We start from the raw sequence: 24,678 nt of genomic DNA, 5'->3' as shown, positions 1-24,678 counted from the left end.
TTAGAGAGTGAGTCCATTATCATCATAACAGGAAGCAAACACTCATGATGTTGGAGCAGCAGCTGAGAGCTTTAAATCCACAGGCAGCAGGAAGAAAGAGAGAGTGTGATCTGGGCCTGTGATACACCTCCAACAAGGCCACGCCTCCTCCAGCAAGGCCACGCCTCCTCCAGCAAGGCCACGCCTCCTAACCCTTCCCAAACAGTTGATGAGTTGTGGGCTAAGCACGCAAAAAATATATGAGCCTATGAGGGTCATTTTCATTCAAGCGATCACAGCGGTTGGGTAGCAGAACGTCCCAAGATGGTATTTCTTGGCTTGGAGGACAATCACTCATGACAGTATGCATGTGATTAAGATTAAACTGCTTGCTATCGATTTAATGGGATGCTGTCCTCTTGAAGGGTGGGGTCAGCCTTTTTTCTTGCCCTCTCTAATTTACCCAGTCGTAGGAAGATGATGTGTGGCTCTTCCAGATGCCTGGAAGAGATCTTCAGGGACTGTCCTTGCATTCTATCTGCCCACAGCACCAGTTGTGGTGGTCTGAATTCCCAAACTGCCTCCCTGGTGGGAAGCTAATGCCAAGCACACAGCCTAGGGACAGTGTTGGGGGCAGGTGACAAGAGATGCCACTGTCATCGGCTCATAAGTTGGAAAGTTAAGGAGGCTCGGGAGCTGTCGTTTCTCTGAGTTAGTCTTCTCTTTTTTCTGGCATACCGGCTTTTCAACAGACTCCGGCAAACCCCGTTTCAGCTCCACACAGAATCACTATAATCACACATGAGCAAGGATGATGGGGAGGGCATGGCTTTTTGGAAATGTTTTCCAGCCCACGGCCAAACAGGTGCCTGGTGCTTGAGCCCATGAACCCTCCTGTGCAAATGCCCTTGGCCTCCTAAGCGAGGGAAGGGAGGTCAGTGAACTCTTTACAACAGGCTTTCCCTTCTGAGCCAATGGAGGTTCTCCTGTGACCCCAGAAAAGTTCCCTCCTCCCACTCACGTGCCAGCCGCCTGCAGCCTCCAGCAAGGCATATTGCCCCAAGCTACACACTTGGAGGTTCTGGACCTAATGGCCTCCCTGTTTGGGCTGCTCTTGGATTGCCGGAATACATGTGAGGCCTGGGGTGTCCTTGAGACAGGCAGGTCAAATAGGAGCGTACGCGACAGCCTCTTCCCAACCTGAGACTTCTTACATTTAGAGACCAAAAAAGGCTTGCAGGAGCCAGGGTTGTGCTCTTATCTGCTGTGCCGGGCCAGTGGCCATGCCTTATTTATAGCACTGTTGATAGAAGCCCACAGCATCGGGGCAATCCAGTGAGACACACAGCCTGCACTGTGCTGGCCCTCATGCCCATTGGACTGGTGGCAGGGCAGAAGGAAGGGCTCTGGTGCCACAGGTAAGGATCACATTTACTTGGCCTTTTTCTCTTCATGCCTGTCGGTTCCAGCACACGTCTGACCACACTTAGATGTCAACTGTGCTCAGATGGCATTGTACTCAGTGCAAAGGGAGTGCCCTAGACCCCGATAGGCACTGGGACCTCAGGACCCCAGCTCCCAAAAGGGCTGCTGTGGTACCTGAGAACAGCCCAAGTCCCTCATCACCTTGGCCTCCCTCTATGGGAACCAGAACCAAAAACCAGAAGAGCTTTTAAGAAAAGAAAGCAAAGGCAGGCAGATCTCTGTGAGTTCGAGGCCAGCCTGGTCTACAGAGCGAGTTCCAGGACAGCCTGCAAAGATACACAGAGAAACTTTGTCTTGGAAAACCAAAAACAAAGCAAAGGAAGGAGAAAACGTCTAACATAAACACGGGATAGGGTCAAGCTGCAAAGTACTTAAGCTCTCCCTCCCCCATCCCAGTATTTCCGGAAGGCATGGGTGGAAAGGCCAATTACTGATGCGTCTGATTACTCTAGGAAAGCATGTTTATACAAGATGACTTACGTGCTACGGCGGATAGTTTGAAAGTCCAAAGCTATTGTGCAATTTAAAGGGAATGTGTGCATACTCTACCCGCTTCTTGTAGCTAAGACGTACAGGACTGAGTGATGCTCTGGCCAAATGCATAACGTCCTCAATATTGATGAAATGACATAGATGGCAATCAATGTGACACGTGTAAACATCTCTTGCCAGACCCTTATCAATCATGATTTTAAAGTATTCTCACCCCAGGGTTTTTTTTTGGGGGGGGATTGGCTTTTTTTTTTTTTTTTATTCTGAAGCCCATGGACTAGACACCCAAGCTTTAGGCTGATAGGATTTTATCTCACAGGTGCTGTTCATAGATTTGTTGTTGCTGTTTTCTTGTTTCTGTGAGTTGGATCCTTTGTTATTATCAGGCTTTGTTATTAACTGGACTTTGATAACAGAAGTCTTTGTTTTTCATTGAGCTCAAATCATTGCATTTTAGAGGCTTTTCATGGTATTAAAAAAAAAAAAATTAGGGGACTGGAGAGATGGCCTAGTGCTTAAGAGGACTTGCTGCTCTTCCAAAGGATTGCAGTTTGGATTCCAGCAACCATCTTACAAACACCTGTAACCCTGGCTTCAAGGGATCTAACATATCCTTCTAGCCTCTGTGGATCGACACTTACGTATGTGTGTGCATGTACGCACAGGTATTTAAAGAGACTTAGTGCTTCAAGAACTTTCCATCCAAGAATCTAGACCACCTCATAGCTTTCCTCAATTTCCAAACCTAGAGTATGGACACCTTTCTCTTCATCTCAAAATACATAAGTTCTTGGAATATGTGTCCCTGGTGTTTGTTTCAAGTCTCCTCTCCCCACCAAAAGGGGAGATAAAACCATATTCTGAGTGCTTGTATTTTCCTTTGTTTTTTTTTTCTTAAGTATACAAATAGTGCTTATTTGTCAGAGAAAATGCCCAGCAGCAGAGAGGAAGAAAAAGGGGGAGGTTACGTGTGGTTCTCCAGATGATAACCATTTTTATAGTTTTTCCTGTTTCTTGTTTTAATTTTTGCTTGTGTGTATGTGTGTGGGGGGTGTGATTGTACATATGAATTCACGTGTGTGTTGCATGTGGTGGTGATACAGGTGTGTGCATATGTTTGTGGACATCAGAACTTGATGTCAGGTTTCTTCCTGAATCACCCTGTACTTGAGGGAAGAACTCACTATTCCAGCTAGTCTAGCCAGCTTGTTCCAAGGACCCTCCGGCACCACTTTATTAGCACTGGGATTGTAGGCTGGTTGCCACACCCACCTGACATTTCCGCTGATGCTGGGGAACTGAACTTTGATCCTCATGCTTGGCTTATACATCAGGTAGGTAGTCTGACTACTGAGCCATCTCTCCTCCAGTTCCGTTGCCGCCGCCTCTTGATTCTAGATGTCCTTGCTGAGAAGAACAGTCATGGATATAAAATAATTTTAAAGGAGGAAAAGCATGAGGTGGTCTAGACTCTTAGATGGAAAGTTCTGGAAGCACCAAGTAGGATGAAATCTACAAGTTCAGAACATGCTCAACAACAGATGGAGTCTGGACAGTCGGAGAACCCTGTGCTGGGGATAAGGCTCTTTGTAGACTTCCTAAGGCTAGAGCATGTCTAATTTGATGATAGAGTGTTTGCCTAGCACTCACAAGCCCCTGGATTTGATCCCTAGCTTCTCCATTTTTGGAAAACATTTATTTCATTATTGATTTTTGTGTATGTGTGGGTATCTTCATATATCCATGCGTGTCCATGTGCCATAGCTTGCCTGTAAGAGTTAGAGGACAATTCTTTGGAATTTGTTCTCTCTGTCTGCTTTTACATGGATTCTGGCATTGCATTCATCAGGCCTGCACAAGCAAACACACTTGTTCTACTGATTTTTGTTGTTGTTGTTATTGTTGTTTTAGTAATACAATTTATCATCCTCCCGCCACTTTGTCCCCATTGTGTTAAACTGAGAGTAAAAAAAAAAAAAAAATAGAAAGAAGCAAACAGAAGTTGTTGTAATTTCAGAAGAGCAGCATGTGATAGAAAGATGCCATGTGACAGGGTTCAAGCAGAATTTTTTTATTAGGGAAAGGGACCATAAGAAGGGGAAAGGAGGGTGGGGAGACCAGCCTCTGGAAATAGAAGTAACAGGAGAGAGAGGAGAAAAGAAAGAGGGAGAGATCGGAGGTGGACAGAACCCTTTTAAAAGGGAACACAGTGAATGTGCACAGGTGGTGCTCTTAGTGGCTGCAGCTGAGGGCGTATCCTGTTAGAACCCCCAACGACAGGCCAGTACAGATGCCTGAATACTAACAGAAGTCTTGGGCAGTCTGGTAACACGTGTGCTTTGTAAATACAGTACTTTAAAAATGAAAATTAGTAAAGATATATATTTTAATTTTTTTGGTGCTGAAAATTGAATACAGGCCACTGTCGTGCTAAGCAAGGGCTCTGCCGTTTAATTCCCTCATCAAATTTTAACTTCTAAGAGAGTTTTGCAATTCACTGCTTCATTTGCATTTAAAAGACACAAAGGAATGAAGACATAATTAAACATGGGGTTTTTGTTACAATTTAAAAAGAAAGCCCTATCAGTCAATAACTATGTGTGTCTACATCTGGCTTTCGCTGCTGTGACAAATATGACCATATGACCAAAAGCAACCTGGGAAGGACAGTTTTATTTCAGCTGCTGGCTGCTTCCAGTCGGTCCGGTCCGTCAGAAGGGAAGCTGGGCAGGAGCTGAAGCAGAGCGTGCAGAGGAACTCGGCTTGCTGGCTTGGTCCTCATGGCTTGCTCAGCCTGTAGGAAGCAGAGGTGAATTACTGACGTCCGTGAACACGGCAGAGGGAAAGACAATGAGCAGAGACGGAAACAAAATGCGGTTTCTCTAAGGCCAGGAAATCCACTAAGTGTGTGTTTGAAGTCTAATGACTTAGGGACAAGGGCTGGCTTGCTTCTTGTTGGAACATTTCTAACACTCAATATTTTATAAAAGGAAGTAAAGAAGTGTCTTGGCTCCTCAAAATAAAAATAGAAAGGGAAAAAGAACAGTTTCGGCGAAGAACCTGAACACCCAGGCCGCTCTGAGCAGTATAGCAGTCATGGTGGCTGGTGGGTCTGGGGAAGTTTTGGTCAGTGAATGCTTTTGTCTGCCTCCGGCATCTGCACAGAACCTTGCATGTCCTCACGCACGCACATACTGCTTTTCATTCAGTTTGCATGTGAAGAGAAGAGTGTTGTGTATGGAAGTGTACACAGGCCCAAACAGTGCTGCTGTGAGCCCTTGGGCCACACAGGATTCATGGCCCTCTGGGAGGAGGCCTGTTAGACCCTGGTGGATGCAGGAGACTCAGAAGCAATGAGCGGGAAGCAGGGTTGGGCTTTACCCACAACACAGAGAGAAACTGGGAATGCCAACCTCCCCTCCCGAAGATTCTTCACAGGACCCAGCATCCCCTGGAGCTCGGGAAGGGTGCATTTATCTTTCCCAGTCAGACCCAGAGCTGGCACAGTGACTCGCCCAACTGTCTAGCAAACGCTTGTGGAGCTAAACTATGCAGTCAATCTGCACTTAAGAGATCTAGGAGCGCTAAAAATTCAAGGGAAGGAGTTGGAAGCAGGAAGAGAGTATAATCTTTATTTCATAGCCAGCTTTAACTACACTGAACTGAGGCCTTGATGGTCAAGTGCTAGTCTCTTCCAGCTTCGGAGTCAGAAGACAGAGGGCAGCCCACAAAAAAAAGTCAGTGAAAGAACGAAAAAGAACTACAACAATCCTCAAAGCTAAGAAGTTTGATTGCCTACACAGACAAATTTCATTTTGGGTTCCTCTTTGCCCCTCCAAGCTGAAAATGCAAAGAGGTCCTATAAGCAGTTACGTGTTTGCTGGCACCACAGTTGGCAAACATCTTTGAGGAGAAGAAATAATCCTAGTCCCCGTGCCATCCTGACACACACTTACAGATGGAAAACTCTGCAAGATGCAAGGAAGGGTTGAGAAGGGATGTTTGAACAGGGTTCTCAACAAGTCGGGGGCTTGGGAACTCAGAGTGCCAAGGTCAGCCTCATTGTATGATGAGATCTGGATGGAGGAAGGAATAGGCAGCAAGCAGTCCTATACACTCTAGGAAGATCAGCATATCCTCCTAGTCAGCTGCTGATCCCCTGGGCGGGGCCTGTCTCCCTTCCCCCAGCTGTTACTATGCCCTGCCTCTCTCTACCCTGGGAAGTACCAGTGAACAAAGCCCAAGGCAGGAGCATCCAGACAGCCCCACAGGCCAGTCAGCATGCACTCAACCTAACCTCTAGCTGCCTCTACAAGCCTGGTTACTGTATTTGTAACCTGAACTCAAGCACAGCTTCCCCTCCTCAAAACCCTAGAAAGGCTTTCCAAGTCAACACATGCAAACTGTAAGCACAGCCTGCAGGCCCCCACACGATCGGGGATGGGTGGGTGGAGGGTGTCAGGAATCTTGTTCCACTCTAGCCCAGTGTCCAGTCACACTGACCTTCTCCCAACTGGGCCAAGGACCTTCACACTTGCTGGTGCCTCTAGCAAATGCGTGCTTACCTAAGAACCACACATCGTACTCTCTTCTTCATCAACACACATCTGACACCCACCTCCTACCCCATCTCATGGTTACAGTCACTCTCTAGTGTCTCATATGACTCACTTCTCCTCCTACATTTTCTTCAAAGTGTCACCTTACACGTATATACACACCTGAAAATACTACATGTATATATACATATGTATGGATGTGGCATGTATGAAGTCATCCCTCTTTAAGCACAGAGAATTAGGTTCAAGACCCCTTGGCTTCTAAAATCTACTCATGTCCAAAAGCGCCACAGCATTCATAAGGAAACTATGCACGTTCTTGTGCTACATATTTGAATATGCGGATGTGTAAATAGGACGCAGTTGTAATGTAAATAAGGGCCCCATTTTCTCAACAATCAGGTACTATTATAATCCCTAGCTTTCAAATGAGGAAATGCAGAGCAGTAGCTCAGAGGACAGCCTTTGGCTTGGAGGCTGAGTTTCCAATGAGAAAATGCAGCGACTGCCATACCACTAATGCACAATGGCGATTGATTACATTAGTTTTAGTTTCAGATTGATGCTGCTCATCAGAATAAGCTTAGCGTCTTAAATCTGCTCTGCCTAGGTTTGCTGTTTTAAAGCTGTGAAGGTGAGGAGCCTGTAGTGTGTGCGTCTTCCCTGGGCTGAAACTGGAGTTCATTTCCTTGACTTCCCCAGCTTCTGATTCTGAAGGCTGCCTGCGCTTAGGGCCTGTGGCTCCTGCCTCCCCTGCCAAGGCAACAACAGTAGAGTATCTTCACATTTCTCCTTGACATTGTCATCCTGAGTCTGTCTTTCATGCGGTAAGGACTCTCGGCCACCCAGATAACCCAAGGCAATCTCCTCACATTATGACCTTTCTCCGAGTGCGGCAGGATGCCTGCCTGCAGGTAGCAGGGATAGAAAGTGTACATCTTAGGGGAATGACCCTGAGACAGAACGGTGGCTTAAACCCCATCGCACTGAGGGGTGCTCAGTTATAGAGGTGGAAGATACTGGGCCTGGCTTGGGGTTCCTAGGAGATACTGCCCAGGGCAGTTCAGTCCTCTGCCCAGCTCATTTGCAACACAGTATGCCACAGATTTCACAGTGAACTTGGAAAATGGTGGTATCTTACCAAGGTGTTTTAAAATCATCAGGTTCCCTGCATCCCCAAACATATGATTGAGACCACAGATATGTGATAAGAATCAGTCTTGGGGAGAAATGAAAGCCTGTGCAGCATGTGGGTGAATGGGGGAAAGTTGGGGAGGCGGTAGGCGGGCCCTGAATGGAGCCCAGTGCCAAGAGTTTCAGGACAGGAGGGCCTCTAACACTTGATGGTGTCAAATGAAAGGCCAGCCCCAAGCAGTCAGCAAGAGAAGGCTGGCCAGCCTAGGACAGGCAGAAGCTCCAAGAGCAGACCAGCAGGGCGATGGAACACGCTGGTGTAAAAGGACAAAGGGAATGGTGGGCACAGCTGTGCATCTGCAGCTGCACATCTGCAGCAGTTGCCAATGGCCCTCTCTAAAACAGGTGGTGGCCGTCTGGGGTTAAAGTCAGGCTTCGGGGTCTATGGGAATCTCAGCTTCCTGAGACTGGACAGAGCCCACGGGTAATGCTAAAGCCAGCAAAAGAGATGCCCAGGGTAGCAGTCTAACAAACTGAGGGAGACAGACAGACAGACAGGAGCTTATTTAGGTCCAAAACCAGTAAGTGTGAGGTGTGACCAGGAGTCAGAGGCAAGCAGCGCCTGTCAGAAAGGTGACATTCACAGTGCGACATTTGGTAACTTTTCCTCTGAAGGCCAAACACTGGAATCTGCTGAAATCAACTGAGTGTAGTTTTACATGGTGTAAGCAGATGGAAATAAGGATTTAAGCACTGCACGTGCGTGCCATGGCAGAGGAGAAGGTTTATATTGTGGATGAGCACAGCCAGAGTCCAGATCAGGGAGAGAGAGCAGCGGACTAGGCAGGACAGGTAGACTGAAACCCGGCTTGGGAGGGGGTGAGGGAAGAGAGAGGGGCAGGAGAGGGGACAGGGGCAGGAGACCAAGAGAATGGGGTCCCAGGGACTAAGTGGCTGAAAGGGCAGGTTTATGCAGGAAAGAGAAGGGACAATTCCTGGGCTGGAGAGGTTCAGAGTAGGGGTGGCTTGGGAGGAGCAGAGAGGATCCAGGGATACTGAGAGAGCCTGGATACTTTGGTATGCTAATAGGCACCTCAGTTAGCCATTTGCCCTGGGTGTCTTTGGGACCTGACGATGAGAACCTTCAGATCTGGGAGCACGGGTCTAAGAAGAACAACCCATCTTCGCAGTTTCGGGGTCCGTAAAGCCAGAGCTGATGTGCAGAAATGTGGAAAGCCACGGGGCTTGTTCCCATCGTCTCTGGCCTCTTTGTGAAGCATTCCTTCCTCCCAGGTGTGAGGCAGGGCCCTCCTGAGTCTATAATCTACTCTCAGACAAGGCAGGTTAGGGAATTTCTCTGTGGCTAACTCTAAATGAAAAGGCAGGGGAGGAGCTGGGCAGATGGCTCAGCGGGTAAAGCCCTCGACTCACACACACACACACACACACACACACACACACACACACACACACACACACACATCAGGGCCGAATTTCGAATCTTCAGAGCAAGCCAGCAGAAAGTTAGGCACAGCATGCGTTTGTACTACGCGACTGAGTCTATGGTGAGGCGGAAGGTGGACCCATGACGATCCTTAGCGGGTTTTCAGACCAGCTAACTTACCATACGTAGTGTCAAACAACAAAGAAACGCTGTCAATTTTTGCTTGTTTTATTTTGGTTTTTTCGAGACAGGGTTCCTCTGTGTAGCCTTGGAACCTGTCCTGGAACTCGCTCTGTAGACCAGGCTGGCCTCGAACTCACAGAGATATGCTTGACTTTGCCTCCCGCGTGCTGGGGTTAAAGGCGTGCACCACTACTGCCTGGCAAGAAACCCTGTCTTAAACAAGCCGAAGGCAAGGGCCCAAACCAGAGGTTGTCCTCTGACCCCCCCCCACCCACCCTCCCCACCCCCCCGACCATATGCACCATGGCACTCATATGTCTAGTCACATGCAGGAATGCACACACACACACACACACACACACGTAATCCTAATTCCTATAGACAGTCTTTATATGTCATGACGGACTTGGGGGGAAGTGGTTCCAATTTCCATGGCCTTCCTGTAAAAGTGCAACCTGGGTTCGTGGGGCTCGCCTCGAGAGAGAAGGAATGCGGGTCGGAAAGGAACTTTGCTTCTGAGGTCTTCATTTCCAGCTGTCAGTTCCCTGAGCCTTGGCATGGCCACGCCCTTGGCTCCCAAACCCATCAGATGATCCCTATCTAGACCTCATGCGCAAGAAGCTCACAGCTGTCTCCACACAAAAATATACAAATGCTCCAGAGCTACAAGCACCCGGCAAGGGTCCCATTCCTCTAGGCCAGTGGTTCTCCGCCTTCCTGATCCTGTGGCCCTTTCGGACCGTTCCTCATGTTGTGGTAACCTTCAGCCATGAAATTATTTTCATAAGTACTTCATAACTGTAATTTTGCAATTATCATGAATCATAATGTAAATATCTGATATGCAGGTTATACGACATGAGGTTCAATCCCCAAAAGGGGTCATGACCCATAGGTTGAGAACCACTGCTCTAGGCAGAGGGGACCGTGGACATCCCCTCAGCAATCTCCTGAATGACAGGGCGTGGAAGGAGCGGGAGTCTACACCTGCAGCCAGTTAGTTGCTCTGTGTCTCCCCTTCCTTTGACCTGCTATAGCAATGTAAGAAAAGAGGGTGAATGTACACATGGGCCTGTGTGTTTGTGCAAAGCAACAGTGAGGTGTGTGTGTGTGTGTGTGTGTGTGTGTGTGTGTGTGTGGACATGCATTCCGCATCTCTCCCCACACGGGACGGCCACAAACGTTTACAAAAACGTATTGCCCAAACAGGCCCCTTTGAGAGTTCTTCAAATGTGCCTCAGAAGGGCAGTTAGAATCACAGCAGTACGTTGACACTACCATGTGATCGCGGTGGAGGTATAAATAAATAAATAATAAAATGGCTCTCACTGAGGACTTTTACTCCCAATACTTATACATAATTGAACCCTACCATGGTGTCCCAGTTGCCTGCCATGCAGTAACAAGATGCGCAGGGCCACGATGAGAAGCAATGGGTTGACCCTTCCAGTCTACACATGGAGGAGGCCACATTGCCTAAGGCTGAGGAAGTCCCCGCAGTGACAAAGTTACCTGACTGATTTCACGGTTCCCAAGACATTTCTCCATCCATTTAAGGGGATAAGTGCTCATACGAAGTGCTCGTACATCACGTCCAAAAGTTTTCTTGGGAGTCTTTGTTGCCCTTGCTGAGAGCAGAGCCAAAATCTGTCGGGTCAAATTCTCAGAACACAGGCACCCAGGGCCATAGCCTACAGTGTAAACACTTGGCCTCTGTGAGCTTGCCTGTGGGGAATAGAATAGTTGACTGCCTTTCTTGTAGAAGATCAGAAATGCTGAAGTCCAGTTGCTTAAAGGCTGGCTCTGTGAACCTCCAGCACTGCCTTCAAAGCGCAATGGCTATCAGTACTGGAGAGCTGGCCCTATTCGCTTGCTATTTTTATGACATAAATTAGCCTTTGCTTCTCCTGTCCTCTCTGAAGGTGCATAGGACTTCCCTCCTTGTTTGTGGCTTGTCAGCTCTTGCAGTTGCAGGCATGATATCTGCATGCCACATCCGTGGATGCAGACCAACATATTCTGAACAGCAAAATGAAACACGTTAGGGAAAAAAAAAAATACAAAATCAGAGAGAGACTGAGACTTGGGAAGGAAGATTAAGAGCTCTTTCACAGTTTCCTATTATGGTACTATCCTAGTACCTGTCTGCCCAAGGCGGGAGAGTGGCTATGAACCGCCCCCTCGGGTGGAATTGCTGCCCAGTTCCTGAGCTCTGGCCATAGACTGTATCGCTTCCTTTCTTCCTTCTTATGCATTCTTGCCTAATAGTATACATCCTCTCAAAAATCCTCCCTCTGAGGACGACAAGGTTTCAGAGAGCTGATGAAGCAGCTTGCCAGTTGTTTGCTTCTATCAACATGTCTTTGAAAAGTTTCTGCACCCCAATAAGCCTCTCAGCCTACGCAGCAATCCAAATCAAACCGAATTAGAAAAAATAATGTATTAATGGATACAACGCTCCCAGATGGCCTTCCAGCCCCTCAGAGAGGAGACAGTAAAGGGAGACAGGAAAAACCACTAGTCTGGTTTATGGAGGGCAGTTTACATACTCTGTGGGAATGGTCCTGAGCATCTCTGGGGAAGGGTCATCATTTGGCGGACTTTCTGAGTTGCGACAGGGTTTAGAGAGAGATGGGGGCTTGGGGTGACGCTTCCACGAGAATATTCCAGACTTTTGATGTGTATGAATGCCAGGGGCTGGGGTGATCCTTCCACCAAAACAGTGTCTTTTTTTTTTTTTTTGAAAAAGAAGAAGAAGAAGTCAATACCAAAAGTCTGCCTTCTTCCCGGGAAGGGGGCAGAATCAATCACGGGATAGAACTCTGAGAAGCTCAAAACAGCTACTGTGATGACTACAGCTGCAGCCAGCCTCTGAGACATACACAGGCCTCGAGCTCTGTGTGGGAGTGCGGAACATTTGCATGCATGCATATGTTCTGTCCCAACCCCCTCTGTGCCCCACCACAAATGGAAAATACCCCAGCCCAAGGCCGGCCTTATTTTGAATTGTTTAAGGATCTGTGCGACTGTTCCTGCATCCAGCCTTTTCCTGTCGTGGAGCAGAAGGTTCACTTGGAAAGCCAGCTCTCCCATCATAGGCCCCCCTTTCCTGACTGTTAATCAGGGAATGAGAGAGGAGCCCCTGGGGCCCTGGTATGGGTTAGCCTCAGCAGCCCACTGCAGCATTTCCAGAGGGAGCAAACTGCAAAGGTACTTGAGAGGACATGTTGTTTCCATCTTCGCCATGTGTTTTTCATTCCCCTTTTGGTTACTCTTGGCTCTCATTATGGAGCTTGGTTAAGGTAACGTGGTTGCAATTGCTTTTAGACATCAAAAATGAGTAGTGATTTGTCTGGGGTGGGCTAATGAGGATGGTCCCTGGCTAAGACAGAAAGCACATTGCCTTTCTAGAGATCTGGAAAATTCCTTTTTTTTTTTTTTCATTCTTCCTTGCTGGTACAGAATCTGTTTGTAAAAGAGCCCAGGGAGCTTTGAGTAATGCAAGTGGTAAAACTCAGCAGCCAGAGGAGAAAAAAGAAAAAAAAAAAGGGGGGGGAGGGGATCACAAAGTGTGTGGCCGTTTGGCTTCTGCGGTGGAAGCAGCTACCTTTGAACCAGAGAGCAAGATGGAAAGATTAACATTCTTCCTCCTGCAAAAAATAGGGTAGCTTGCTGGAGCGCTATAGCTACCTAAAGAAGTAATAGACAATAAAAGAATTGTCCAATTGTTAGTTAAAAATCCCGGAACACGGTCAGGAGTAAAATGTCTGCTGTGTGGTGGACAAGGCAGCTCAGCAGGTAAATACACACATGTCATGATGACTTACGTTCTCTCCCAGGGACTCGGTAGTGAAAGCAGAGAACTGACCCCCACAACTTGTCCTCTGACTTCCACATGCCCACCTGCATGTGCAGATGACAGAGACAGAGGCTGCTTTAATCTGATGCCAATGTCAGAAGTCTTATCAAGGTCTCCAGCAAGTCTTTGCCCCTGTCCCTCTCTCTTTCCCCAACAGTGCAGATGATTGTACCGGTCAGGTGTATTGTTAGGGCTTATGAAGGAAGCTTTTGAAATTTTCATGTGGTTTCTCAATAACTGAAGGTCCTTGTGCTGGTGCTGTATCGCCTTTGGTTCTGATCTCTGTACTGTCAACTGGTACTTATATGTGAGTAAAACTGGTGGCCTCGGTCTTACAGCAAAATCTAGAATATCCTCATAACCCTGGGGGGGGGGCAAAGTGAGAGACAGGAAGAAAAGAGACCTGGTTCTAGATCACACTGCCCAGATGAGGCTCGAAGAAAAGACCCTGTGTGGTGGTTTGAAAGAAAATGGTATTGTTAGGAGGTGTGGTCTTGTAGGAGTAGGTGTGGCCTTGTTGTGGGAATTGTGTCACTGTGGGGGCGGGCTTCCCCATGTTCGAGCTGTGTTCAATGTGACAGTTCACTTCCTGTTGCCTGTGGATTCAGATGTAGATCTCTGATAGACGTGGTCTGCTGGTAAAAATGCCAGCATGAAAAACAAGCCATTCTTTGATGGTTTGGATATGAAGCCAGCGAATCAGGTTCACAGTATTCTGGACAACAACTTTCTCAATCAGTCAAATAAACAGACGAGATCAACCAACGTGAGCCACTGTTGGGTGGTAACACCTCAAATTGCAGGCAGCATTTTAATTTTGACATCTTGGATCTGAAAGATTATCTAGTCACATCTTCGTGAGCAAACAAAACCATCAGGAAACTGGTTTTAATAATCCTTCTAAGTAGCTTGCAGTTTGGTCTGTAGATCATGTCTCATCTACAGCTATAATCCTGAAGTCAACGGGAAATCGAAACAAAGGAAATTATAAATCAGGAAGAAGAAATTTGCCTTTTCTGTGACCCCTCGTTTACATCACCATTTCATTTCTCCATAGCTTTGTTTTATCTGAAAAACAAAACAAAACAAAAAAGTCAAGTCTTTTCCCATGGACCTCTACTGTTCCCACCATAAGATGCTGACTTCCAAACCCAGCTCGCCCCACACTTAGGAAAGCCAGAAAGTTCACAGGGTTAGCAGTCTATGTCATCTTCACCATAGTCAATGGGAGCCTCTTGGAAACCCAAAGCAAATAAAAACAAACATGCTATAGCCCCAAGCTACCCAATCCATCCTCAAGCCAAGATGCACCTTCCCTGTGACTTTTGCCTTCTGGATGCCCACGAACTTCAGAACAAGTGGTGTCTTAAGGGACCCACAGCAGGAATCTGGGAGAATGGCCTCCAGTGTAATAATTCCTCTCTGGCAAGCCCTCTGGGACCACAGAGAGACTAACAGCTAATGCAAGTAAAAATGCTCTATATTAATTCCAGTGCAAAACTAGCATAGTGAGGAAATCAAGGAAATAAATGTGGAAAATGAAGACCCAGGACAAGGAGTCCTTGACAGCAAGGACTCTGCTCATGAGCCCAGTACACAGTGTGCTTTCCACGCCATTGACACTCCTGAATTTGGCAGTTCTGACTTCAGTGTAATGATGGTGAGTTGGAATAAATTTGTCTTCTTGATGAGAGCTGAGTTCATTGTCTTCCCTCAGGCATTTGGCTTTCTGTAGGGCATATATCCACATGAGATTTGTCCCAGGCCTCAGGGATACATGGATGCTCAAGTGCATTGGGTGGTGTCATGTTTGCATAACCCATGTACCTCTTCACATAGACAACCCCAGACACTCATGGCACAATACCTACATATCATGTCATGCACTCACGCAAATGGAGTATAATACTCTACATGTTGCATATTCAAGATTAGCTTTTTGGAGCTTTCCAGAATGTTGTTTTGATCATTTCTTATGCATGGTTGTTTGAACCCTTAGATGAGGAACCCACAATTAGGGAAAGTCAACTGTAATTATGATCAATCTACCCCAACACCCACAATGCAATTCACTAGGGACTGACTGCTGTCCTTTAAAGCCTTCTCCATAACTTGCAGCAAAGCAGGACGCCACTGTAGAGCCATTATCACTAGCAACAAATCAAATCCATGAAGACTCTGTCCTGTGCCTATGAAGGACTGGCTATTCCCAGGTCTAGTGACAAGCTGATGATGATAGATGGAAGCGATGTTCACTTTATTCCCACCAGATAGCCTTGTTCCCAGGAGGTCTGAACTAGATAGAGTTTGGCTGTAATTTGCATCTCTCCTTTAGTCTGGCTAAGAGGTTGAATAAACCCCCACCCCCAAAATTCATATGCTGAAACCCTAACCTTCAACAAGTCAGGGCAGAACTTCATTTGTTAATAGTGCTGTTACAGCCAGGCAGTGGTGGTACATACCTTTAATCCCAGCAGAAGCAGGGGTATCTGTGAGTTTTAGGCCAGCCTGGTCTACAGAGTGAGTTCCAAGACATCCAGGGCTACACAGAGAAACCCTGTCTGGAAAAACAAAACAAACAAACAAACAAAAATAGAGTTGTTATAAGTGTAGTCAGTTAAGAAGACAGGACTAGCATGCATTCCAGTTCAGTATGATGAGTGTTCTAATAAAAGGCAACATCTGGACAGGGAGAACAGTGTGTGGACATGAAAACAGGGATCAGGTTGATGAGTCTACGAGTCAAGGGAAGCCAACAATGACTAGCTTACCAGGAGCTAAGTGAGAATCACAGGATGAGTTTTCACTTAGGGTCTTCAAAAGAAATAGTTGTGTCTGCTGGCACCTTGACCTTGTACGTTTAGTCTCTAAAGCTACAACAAAATGAATCTGTATATTGAGGTCACCTAGTTTTGATGTGGCAGACTAGCATGCCCGCCATGAGGTGGCTTGACCTAAATAATGGGGACTGAATTCAAGCACCCAATCCTACTCTTGAAGCACTGGCCGGGGCACCCTGGATGTCTCCTTCCTATCACTGATTATCATGTATGCCTCATATTGCTGGGTTATCAGTATGGAAAATAAGCAAAGAATCATTTTCTCTAGCTTCTGTAAGTCACACTAAGAAAACAGATGGCCAGGAGAAAAGACATAGAGCTGTATTTGCTCAGGATTTCTTTTCCTCGGCAGAGATGTTCATAGCCAAATGAAAAGCTAAACAGGGGTTAGATCTTGGAGTTAATAGTCCCTTTTAACAAACAATGGATTTATGAATTGTTTTCCTCTTTCTTTCTTTCTTTTTTTTTTTTAAACCAAGGAAAAGGTGTTGGGCTTCTGGGAACGGCGAACTGTGGGAGGGGAAAACTGGCAGAAGAGAAGTTTTGTTGTACAGACTCTCTGTGGTGCCTTGGGGGCTGTTCTGATCCAGGAAGGTGGGGAGGGCCACAGAAGGAAATTTATGTCTTGTTTCCACACAGATGGGAACAGGGGTGGCAGAGTGTTCTTTCTGATTTTACTGTTTCTCAGATGCCTTAGGCTCAAAATAACTGCTAACAGCAGCGGGGGTAGGGGGATGTGGGGGGGATGGGGGGTGGGGTGGGGGGGTGGTACATCCTGATCTTTTTCGGGGGGCCTTTCTGCAGATCTGCATATCTGTGTCTAGGAAAGCGTGCTGGGTAGGTGTGAGCAATAAAACAAATAAGGCATCTCCCTATAAAGATTATGCCAAAGACTTTTGGGAGGGGGGGTGAGGAAGATGGACAATATGTGGCTAAATGAAACCGCGTACATTTCGAAACACCGTTTCAGTTCTTCACAGTCTTCATTTTGGTTATGTAAAACGCCGAGTCGGAGATATGTCTCTTGGCGTGGCTAATCCAGGCAAACGGACGGCATGGCCTGTGTTCTTCCAGGGAGCCCACTCAGGTATACGCATGGCTGTGTCTTACAGACTTTGATCCGACTCCTTTTCGGTGTGTCTTGTCTTTTTGTTCTATTTTAGGGGTATCTTTTTTAGCTGACTCGTCTCCCTAACATAGTCTGGTGTGGCTTTCTTCACAGATGCAATTTCTGTTCTCCTAATTCTGTCCTGGTATGTCGCGCGCTGCAGGATGTGAAGCACCTTCGGTCCCTATTTGAAGTCATTAGCGAATTGCACTACCGGCAGGCATCGTTTCTAACGTTTTTATCAGCACATGTTGAACGCTCGGGGTAGATTCCATCGTGGCATTTTCACACACAGCTTTGTATCATATTCACCCCCAGCGTTACCATCTCCTGATCCCCTCCTGCTCTTGCTGATGCCCTTCAGTTTCTTTCCGAGTCCTTCTCAATGTTCAAGTCTTTCTTTATGTCTTTATTTCTTTATTTCTAGGCATCCCAATATAGTTCACTAGGATTACAGTGTTGCGGTTGAGAAATTATTTACAGAATCATGGGTTCCTTGCCAGTGTATATACCACGGAAGAAAATCTCTTTCTCTTTTCTAGCCGCTAGTTAGAGTCTATGGATACTTGGGGAAGAAGGCGCCTTCTGAACCCCTTCCCCTTAGCTACCCTTATTTCCTATAGGTCCTGGGGATGTGAGGGCTCAAGGACCCAGGGTGACAAAGGCTCTGGTTGTGTCAATATCTCAACTACTGTGACGTCAAGAGTGTTAAGAGCAGGGTCATATTCTGAAGACTGTTCTACTTCACTCTTCCCCAGCCTCTTACATTGTCCCCGCAATCTTCCATGATGTTCCCTGAGGCCTGGGAGGAGTGATATAGACAGTCCATTTGTGGCTGAGCATTCAACAATTCTCTGATCTCGGCTCTTTGGCCATGTAGAAGTCTTTGCAGTTATTGCTTCTCCATTTAGCGAAACAAAGGCAGTAGCTTTTCTGCTAGAGCCTATGACTTCCCCAGCCACAAGCTTTAGATTAAGTTTACAGAACCAGACATGGATTCCTTCCTACAGAGGGGGCCTCAAATCCAATCAGAGGATGAGTTACTCCTCCTCGCGATTTGCCACTGTTGCAGAAGCAATAAGGTCTCACCATCTAGTTCTTGTGGGCAGCAAGCAGCTATTACAAATGCCACACTGTACAGCGTGTACTTTTAAGTGGACAGACATATAAGCTGTCACACATATAAGTAATAATGCTATCAAATAACACTATCTTAGGGTCTGTTGGAACCCACATGCGACTTCTCCCCATCCTAGATGCTCTACTCTTCTCCTAGGAGAAGGATGCCGCTTTTCTGGTGAGCTTTTCTTGTGATTTATTTTGTTGTTGCTGTACTAGGAATGGAAGGGCGGGTGAATGTCTGTCTGTCTGTCTCTCCTGAACATATGACCACTTTTCATTCCTCATCACTATCAGCTGAACAATAGAGTGTGTCGGTATTGTGTAGCATTTGTGTTGTATTATTAGGCGCTGCAAACCATCTGGGGATGATTTAAGGCATACGCAAGGACACCCCTTGGTTATATTGCAAATCGTACACCATTTTATATGAGAGTTAACCATTTTTCAGATTTTGGTGTCCTGGAGTGGCTCCTGGAGCCAATCCCCCTATGACCCCGAGGGATGACTATGTACACAGGCACACACAATTGCTTACACTATTGTGACAGATGACAAGTCCCAGAGTCAACAAGCTGAAAGCCAAAGGGAGCCTGAGCCTGAGAACTGGAAAAAGGGAGGCTTGGCTGGATGAGGATGGGCATGCTCAGGACACAGTTTCCACTTGCAGCTAATGATAAGAAAAACCTGATGCTCCAGCCTTGAAATGTCAGGCAGGAAGAGGGCTTTGCTTCTTCAGGTAGGTCAGGCTCTGTTCTCTCCGGGTCCTAACTGATCGAAGGGCACTCACAGAGCAAAAGCTAAACTGCTTTATTCGTCATGAAAATTCACATGCTGTTATGTTTGGATTTTAAATGTCTCCCCACAGGTTCAGGTGCTGAAATTTTGGTCCACCAGCTAAAGGCACTTTCGGAAGATGGTGAAACCTTTAGGAGTTTGGCCTAAAGGAAGGAAGTCAGGCTGCTGGCCACTGATGGCACATTGAAGTTCTAATCTCCTTATTTAGCCTCTCTTTTCTCTTTGCTCCCTGGCCTCCATGAGGTGAGCAGCCCCCTTTCTTTATATGTATCTGCCATAGTCCTCTATCCCAAGCAACGGGGTCATGGTCCTCTGTCTCACCATAGTTCCCAAGCTGTGGGCCAGGTGACCATAGACGGAAACCATCAGCCAAAATAGACCCCTTCTCCATTTTTTAAGTCACTTCTGTCGGCCAGCCGGACTGTCAGAAAGCCAATAAGCACAAATGTCACTGTCATCTAAAACTCCAGAATGAGGTTTGGTCGAATAGCTCGATACTTAGTGATCTAACTCAAATCGACACATAAAACTAAGCACCGTAGACTCTTGGGTCTGCCTGTGGGCTCTGCCCACATCTCCATCACTTTGTACACATGCCCATGCCACATGTTTTCCTCACTGTCTTGATCACTGTGAAATGTCGACTTCAGTCACCCCGAGTCCTTGCAGCGGTTGGGCAACCATTTCAGGGACTCTTTCATCTTCTGACAAAGGGAATTTGGTTTCCATTCCCACCTCTGCCATCCCCACCCACCACCATCCTACCCAACGCCCCCATGCAGCTTCTGGGACTCCTCTTCCTGTCAGTGTGATTCTGAGTGCTGTGTGGATTTGTACTCTTGTGGCTGGCTTATTGCATTTAATAGACTGTCCTTCATTTCTTCCTGTGTTGCGGCGTGTGTCAGAAGCTCCTTCCCTTTTAGGACTGTATAATACTTTATTGTGTGTATCATTCCTTTGTGTATGCCGAAGTTTGCTCGTCCCTTCATCTGCGTATGGACATTTCAGTTACAAACGACTCTTAGCTAGCATGAGTACTTCTATGAGAATGGATACAGAGCCTGCTTTCTTGGTCCGTCTTGATATACTTCTAGAAGTAGGATATGAATTCCCTATCTTATCCTGACCAGATTTTACTGGAGTTTTGCCTTTACTCAGCTAGTTTCCTCTCTTCTAGTCACATTAGAAGGGGATGGGGGGGGAGAGTTATTCATTGTGGTGGCACTGTAAGCATTAGTCACTTAATAAATAACAGGTTCCTTCTTAACAACTTCCTCCTGGCCTCCCTTCCCACTCCTGGAAGAATGCTGCTGCCTCTCTCTCTCTCTCTCTCTCTCTCTCTCTCTCTCTCTCTCTCAGGATGCTCTCTCTCTCCCTCTCTCTCTCTCTCTTTCCTGGAAGGATGCTGCTGCCTCTCTTTCTCTCTCTCTCTCTCTCTCTCTCTCTCTCTCTCTGTGCCTCTCTCCCCCCTCTCTCTCTCTCTCTCCTAGAAGAATGCTCTCTCTCTCTCTCTCCCCCCTCTCTCTCCTGGAAGGATGCTATCTCTCTCTCTCTCTCTCTCTCTCTCTCTCTCTCTCTCACACACACACACACACACACACACACACCTGGAAAGATGCTTTCCGAGCCTGCTTTTTCATTGCTATCATTCTAGAGGTGGAACTCAAAACCTCACACATGCTAAGCAAAGGCTCTGCTCTACCTCTGAGCTCTATTCTTGGCTCTAGGAGCTATGAATGTAAAAATAGCCCCAAGTTCTAACACTATTCTCACATTATTCACCCCAAATGTGAGGACTATGGATGCATCAGAAATAAGGGGCTCCAGTTAAAGCCAGGAATAAGAGATAAGACTCACTAGATTGTAGTTGGAAAGAGTTAATGAGACAGAAACCTTGTACCCCACAGTTTATTGTCTGAAAAATCATCTCTAAATGGGACAGCACTGATATAGTTACTTCTTCTAAAGTTGTAATCTGTTTTTAAATGACATTTTAAAACATGACATGTACACCAACATCCTCTAATTTTGTGTACATTTTAGGATGGACTGGGTATCAGCCTGACTCTATTTAGGATGGGCTGTTAAACTGAAGTCAGAGTAAATGGCTGTAGGCATCTCAGGGGGGAAAACACACTGTGTGGCTTACTTGCATTCTTTGAGTGTTTGCTCCTGTAATTGCTCCCCTTCTCCCTTTAAGTTTCACGACAATTCTATACACCGAAATAGGTTTGAGGCCAAAGCACCGGAGATTCAGCAAATGATGAAACAGACCTGAACAACTCCAGCACCTTCTGAGTATGGTTTCTCTGGCCTCTCCTGTGAGGTGGATTTGCTATATTTGGTGGCTTCCTAAAAATCCAAGCATGTGGGGTTGGAGAATTTAGCTCAGCGGTAGAGCTCTTGCCTAGCAAGCACAAGGCCCTAGGTTTGGTCCTTAGCTGGGGGTAGAGGGACACACAAAACCCAGCATCTTTGCCAAGCAGCATTCCTTTATGCCTGTGGCCACAGCTGTGGCTGTCCCTGATTGGCTCTTTAGCGCTGTGAAGGCAAATTCAAAAGGATCAAGCATCTCATTGTTCCTTGCCTTACATTCTGCAGCATTTCCCCCCACCTATGTGGACCCTCTGGCTGCCAGCACAATAGAACACAAGCTGATACACGAAGACATGCATACCACACACTTCCCTCTGTAGCCTAAGCCAAGAATCCTTCTTGCCTGAGAAACACAGGCAGGCCACTGTTGGTTTTGGACACCACCTCCACCACCACCAACTAGCAGTACAACGTGTGACCTGTTTTCTCGGAGATTAGCAAGCAAAATAGACTTCAAAAGCTTTCGCCCTAATAGACCCGATGGCAGATAGCTCGCCAAGGAGCAGAGCGAGTCCTACAGAGGGGCTGGTGAGTAAAAAGTGGTTGAGGAGGAAAACAGCCATGGTATTGAAATAGACCCATGTGCAGGTTGACGCTCTCCTCCCGCGTGCAGAGCGGCCACAGACCTACCAGATGCAGAGTAAACTGTGCAGAGCACAATCTCTGCAGAGACTATAAAGGGAGGAGGGCAGATGGAGCTGCTAGAAGGTGGAGGAGTTGCTGATGAAGTCACCCTGGGTTTACCCTTCCAGCTGGCCAGCTGCCTGTCCCCACCCTGATTACGTTTGAGAGATAAAACTGTCAGACTGCCCTTCTGGTTTCTGCCCAGGTTACCAAGTTCCCTGCATCCAGCCCTGGACTCTGGGCCCTGCCTCCTTTCAAGCTGCAGACCTTTCTTCCAGCTTCACCCAAGCGCATATGGTCACAGGGTTGAGTCCCTGTGATCCCTGATCTCCGTAACACCTCTCCATTCCTGTAATGTGAGGTAGACCCTGTCTAGGAACCAGGCATGTGCCCCGACTTGTTCCTCCTGGTAGAGCCTGCTGGGGTAGGCTCAGCACCCCCAGCCCCAACCGTGGCTTTGGTATCTGCTGCCATGGGAAAGTGGTTTCCATCTGGTTCATAGATGCCTCAGGGACCCCAGGAGGATAGGAAACTGGCCTTGAGGCAGCCTTGATTCCTACTGGCTTCTCTGCCTTTCTGCGAGACAGGGAGCCTAGATGGGCCCTGGGAATGTAGGAGCCTATCATTTAAGCTCTGTTGTTTTGCCCCTGTGGCGAAGCAGGACATCTAAGCAGGATGTACAGAGCTCACTCCCTGGCTGAGAAGAAAGGTAAGGGCAGGGAGAAAGAGATTCCTCCAGTCCCCTGTAAAGATATACCCTCTGTGACCTGGAGACCTCCCACTATGCTCCAGTTATCTGTGGGTGTAGACCGCCACAGCCAAGCCACTCCTGCCCACTCACCACTTGAGTCTCTCGAGCCAGGTGAATCTCTCATAAGGCAGGAAGGGTGAAGGGAGATGTGAGGGCTTCTGTCCGTCCCGCCTCTGCCCACCCACTATCAGAAACACAGTCTGAGGGACGAAGCTACGGCAGAGCCGTTGCCCGGGGAACACACAGCTGCCTGAGGTGTCTCTTCCTACATGCTCATGCTGTTAGAGAGGAGAGAATCTCAGTAGAACTGTGGTGAGATTTCTTGCTTTGTTTCATATGTTCTCATTTGGATAGACAGAAGTTTTGTTTTTTTTTTTTTTTTTTTTTTTTTTTTTTAAGTAAATGCACAGGTAATTAATGTGACCTTGGAAAGTAAAGACATGGGTTCTCAGATTTGGTTCCTTGAAATGAAGAAAAGGGGGGTCATTTGCAAAATGGGGGCATCCCGGAAGGAAGCCCCTCTGAGCAAAGTTCTCTGGGATTGAGTAGAGCTGGGGTAGACAGTGCCAGGAGATGGCAGAGAGGTCTAGAGCAAATGGACTCAGGACTCTTCTAGACTCCCCACAGCCTCACTCTAGGCAACCTGAAATTCCTACAAATGCTGTCACCTGATGGGTACTCCCCCTAACGCAGGAAGAATTGATTACAAGCTCAAGTATGCTGCTGCCTCCTGCAAGGTCAGGCTTTCCAAACTAGCCCGGAATCAAGCTCTTTGCAAGGTAGATCTCAGGACAAACTCAGACTACAGTGCCGAAATGGGAATCCGCCCTGACTACTTTGGTCCAGGCAGGGGATATACATACAGCACAGCGTTTGCATCCGAGACTTATACTGGTTCAGGTATTCAGGAAACCTGCGTTCAGTTCAGTAAATAGCAACCAAATTGCGAAGTGATGTGAAACAAGAAATGTCCCAGTCCTCCCTGTGAGGGACTCACAGCTTTCTCTTCTGCTGATATGAGCAATAGAACGATGCGGCATGATCCAACACAACGCATGCGCAGGTATTCCACAGCGTTTCTGTGGTGGAGTGACTACATGTAGTCGTTCAGCGCATGCTGGGTGGGGTTCTGGGTAGGAGACAGAGGAAAGACAGGCGTTCCAAGAGGCTCATTCTGATAACTGGGGGTGTAACAGAGGGAGAGAGACAGAGAGAGACAGAGACTGAGACAGAGACAGAGAGAAACAGATTAGCATCTTCAAGGTCCTGATAAAATGCATCACTGATAGGGAACAAAAAGAAAGCCCTCCGTACCGAAAGGACTCTCGCCTCTCAGGCTGAAGGCAGATCAAGTGGAGGTGGAGAGAACGAGGATAAAGAGGATGGTGTCCCAAAGCCCCTCTTCTTGCTTAGGACTGTATTACATACAGTCTCTGATTGCCTGGCTTGGTAACTCAACAAGCAAGCACATTCTTAGGAAAAGAAAACGTCTTTTCCTTTCCCTGCTTAAGCCTGATCTACTACAGAAACACGAGTACCCACGGCAACACAAGGAAGCAGACAGTGACCCTAATAGCGTGGGGGAGTCCATCCCGAGGCAATAAAACCAGAAAAGCAGACTGCCTCAAGGATATATGTGAAATGTACAGTTTCAGGTTGTGGAAAGGATGGCAAAAAGTACTGGGGAGGGTAGAGTTTGACAGCTTGCTAGCTGTTTCAGATGTCTGACATTTAATTGCACTGGAGCTCCCTGGATCTGTCCCAGAAGGCAGATAACCAGGCCACTAGTATTGCACAGTAATCTCCCAGCATCTTCCCTGTGCAGAAGATTCAAAAAACATATGTACAGTTAGTATAGCCTGAACGTTTATTTATTTATTATTAGTTTTCCAGCAAACGTAACTACCAGAAGATGTTGAACGCCACA

General features: G+C 47.1%; 1 protein-coding gene across 1 annotated transcript in view; it reads left to right on the top strand.

The window, feature by feature from the left end:
* Positions 1-1,229: 1,229 nt before the first annotated feature.
* Positions 1,230-24,678, top strand: part of Fhl2 (four and a half LIM domains 2) — a 59,812-nt gene continuing 36,363 nt past the window's right edge. Inside the window, exon 1 of the mRNA XM_051204248.1 lies at positions 1,230-1,397. The gene's annotated coding sequence lies outside the window, so the exon portion shown is untranslated. The remainder of the gene's footprint in view (positions 1,398-24,678) is intronic.

This window comes from Phodopus roborovskii, unplaced genomic scaffold, assembly GCF_943737965.1.
Source record: "Phodopus roborovskii unplaced genomic scaffold, PHOROB, whole genome shotgun sequence".
NCBI classification, from domain to species: domain Eukaryota; kingdom Metazoa; phylum Chordata; class Mammalia; order Rodentia; family Cricetidae; genus Phodopus; species Phodopus roborovskii.
This window is presented reverse-complemented; position numbering and strand designations above follow the sequence as displayed.